The following is a 4,087-nucleotide window of genomic DNA, read 5'->3' as shown; positions in this document are numbered from 1 at the left end:
AACCAATAGGATACCAACAATTATGCTTGTTCGGGCAAACGACCATTACGTCATATTGCCGTATTTTATGACTTGCTACACATGCATAAGCATATATGTGATGTATATATATGTATACACTTTCATATTGGTATGGATTTGAACATATATATGTTGTGCGTGTATGTATATATATATATGGGAGAATATACAAATAATAACAACAGACGAGGACAGGTGGTGTAAATAACAAAGTATATATTAGTATGACGCTCGGGAATACGGAAAGTCTTTGACGTTTCGAGCTACGCTCTTCAACAGAAAGAATACGGAGACAAGGAGAAAAACACGGAGAAAAAAAATTGAATAGTGTTCAGTTAACGGTCTATATATATATATATATATAAGCATAGACATACATAAAAACAACATACATACATACATAGACATACGTGTATATATACATAAATTTTGTTGCAGAGATTTAATGGCCAGATGTTATAGTACTGTATAGTAACACCTAATACAGTTAAACGGTGGTCTGGTCATTTGTTCATCTAAGAGTAGGACCGAGGCACGTGGCATAGTACAAGTGAAAAGATATGAACTGTTGGCGTATAGATATCCATTCCGTATGATACTGGCCCTCATCCAACTCTATTAGGCTCAACAGTCACTAATCTGGCGCCGATTACTTCCTTATTCAACTATTTAATGAAGTGTAAATGCAGTTGTAAATGAGAGTATGTGTACATGCGTGTTTGAGTTAAATTATGGTCTAAACGTGCATCTGATTTTCTAGTTTATTACAAATTGCTTCGTCTTATAATTTAACCTAACCTACTTCCCGTTTACAGTGTACCGAACGTTTTAAAATTTAAGCCTGCAGTTACTATTTCTTTTATTTTTTTTTCCTTCTCTTTCAAAATCTTCAATCAATATAAATACCTTCCAGACTCCCTAAAAATAAAAGTAACAACAGTATAAAGAAAGATGCCAAAAGATAAAAAAAATAAATAACTACAACTAATATTGTAATCTCTTCCCTTTATTACATTTGTATTTCCTTCTTTTTTTTTTTTTTGCTGCCTGGTACATTACGATTCTAATTGATTCCGTATCAAAACGTATCCACAGAGCCAGCGGCAACGTTTGATTAAAATTTGGCAACTACATTAAACATTTATTAGCAGTTCATTTGCTTTTCTAGAATTAAACTAAGATTGTAAGTTTCCATTCCCGTTATACTTCAATTGAGCAATTTTTGGATGGATTGGTCTTTTTGCATATATCATTTATTTTATTTTATTTTATGTTCTTTTATGTTATTTTAATAATCCTCAACGATTTATTTCTGGAAAAATGTTTCATCATTTTAAGAATAGCATTTTTTTGTCTGTTTGTGCGCATTTTATATATATATATACGTATATATATATATATATCAAATATATATATATATATACGTATATATATATATATATCAAATATCCGCGCACACATACACACACGTATATATATATGTATATATATGTATGTATATATATATATATATATATATATATATATATATATACATATCTACGTATGTATATATTTATATATCTAAATATATATACATTTGTATATGTTTATATATGTATTTGTTTATATAGGGATTTTTTATATGTGTCCGTTTCTGTTTCAATGTGTGTATCAGTGTATGTGCGCGCGCGTGTGTGTGTGTATGTGTTTGTATGTGTGTGAGGTAAAACGGTTCGGAAAATGCTGAACTGCTTATGTAGGTAAATCATTTACTCGCTCTGAATAAGTCAAACTTTTTGAATTGAACTTAAATTAATATTTTTTTCTCTTATCACTGAGTGCCTTAATTAATACTATCACATCAACGGAATGGTTTCGTGTATTGGAATTAAGACGAACGATAAAGAGCTTTCTTTATAACCACTTACCAATCATTGTCTGAGAATGATTGTGAACATGCATTTATATATGTTCTCGACTGCTTCATTCACTCTCTGAAGACTATCTTAATTTCTGAAGTTAAATTAGATAAGTTGTATACTATATAATAAAGAAACTTTTGGTGATATGAAATATTCTGAAACAATGAATATCAATGTTTTTGTAAGTTATATAAGGCTCAGTTGGAAGTGTACGCAAGGCCTTACAGTAAAAAGGGAAAAATGGAAGAGTATTTTCAATTTAATTTCTCACTCTATTGCGTATATATAGATGTAAAACTCTGTTCAGCATAATATTTTTCGAGTTCTTGATCGGGAAATATTACCCAACCAGACGTACATATTCTAGCGGTATCACATCAAAAGCAACATAAATGTGGGTACTAATTGCAGCGAGACATCAGCATAGATACTCAAAAATGAATATACCGCAGGTGATGAATTGTATGCAGCCACAGTCTTCCAACGACTCATATCCTATAGGTTTGTGAAAATCAACAGTGTCACTCAAGTTCTTTCAATATCAACTGAGGTCGAAGTTCATCTCTTAGCGCTCGCTCTCAGGGATCAAATAGCAGTGTACGATGTAAACATGCAATCTGGCTTGCTCTAATTTCTGCGATGGTTTATAATCTTCTTCTTTTTTTCTCACTTTAGCTGCATCCTATACTGCCGGTATAAATTCTTCCTATTCAAATTTGGATATGGATCTCACACACACACATACACACATACACACACGCAAACACACACACACACACACACACACACACACACATACACACACACACGCACATACATACATATGAAACAATGTTCAGAGTTAAAGAGATGGTACTGAAATATATAAAAAACACACTCCTCTTTGTCAGGTAAATGTGCCCATTACTACTAATATTTTTTTTTTTTTTTTGCTGTATTTGTTCTAGATTTAGTCGCGTGTACTGCGCTACATCTTCAAGCTCTTTCAGTTTTAGCTTTGTCCCTGCGATATGAACAGCTTTTCACAGTCTCCATTTCACTCTCATCACTATCGAAATTGTTTCACAAACAATGCAGTCAAGAAAACCTCACAATATCATATCTCAGAATGCATGTGACATCATCACATTATTTGTCCACAAATAATGTTAAACATTTTCTATCAGCTAGAGATTTTCAACAGCACTGAAAAGTCAAATTTCTGTACAGCATTTTAAGAGGTAATTGATTATCTTAGGGACCTGTGATGCATTTTCTCATTCCCTCCACTATTATAACTGTATTTCATGCATTCTGATTCGTTGCATAACCTTCCAAAATGGTCGTGTTGTCTTAGCCAAAGATTGAATTTCTCTGCAATGCATACATATACACATATACACATGCACGTACATATGTATAAGTATTTTAAAATACATACATATACACATGCATAACTGAAAGCAATTTAACACACACACAGGCGCACACATATTTGTATATGTGTATGTATGTGTGTGTGTGTATTATGTTGTATTCTCACATATTTTAATATAACTGAATATACATGCATATGTGTATGGAAAAGTGTAAAATGAAAGCGAATACTAAACCATACAAATTCATTCCTGCACGTCCATTCGATAATATGGTTCTGCACAGAGCTAACTTGGGAGTAATTCAGTATAAACTGCCGCTTGCCGCCTGCTCTTTCACACTTTTGACATCAAAGTCACTTCGCTAAGTCTTCAGGTTATCTTTCTCAATATATTACCTAACCATTCACCATCATTGTTCGAAAACAAAAATAAAATTGGGGTCTCAAGAGTAAAATCAACATTCATTAATAACATCAAATAAGCAAATAAAAGTAAATAATCAACTGAATAACCAGCAGCTTTAGCAGTCATGACGTCGAAGCTAAGAATGATCAGTTTCAGAACACGAAAAGAAAACTTGCTTGCCAGTTTTGTGGTTGTAGATGTTGGGAGTCGTCTACTTAGGTTCTGGTTATTCCAGGCCGAGCGAAGACCTTTGAGTGCATTTGGTATTCTGGAAATGAAAGGAGCATGACATATAAATATATATACGTACGTACATACTTGCATACATACATACATACATACATACATACATACATATATATATATATATATATATATATATATATATATATATATATA

This window comes from Octopus bimaculoides, chromosome 1 (genome assembly GCF_001194135.2).
Source record: "Octopus bimaculoides isolate UCB-OBI-ISO-001 chromosome 1, ASM119413v2, whole genome shotgun sequence".
Lineage (NCBI taxonomy): Eukaryota > Metazoa > Mollusca > Cephalopoda > Octopoda > Octopodidae > Octopus > Octopus bimaculoides.
Note: the sequence above shows the minus strand (reverse complement) of the source record.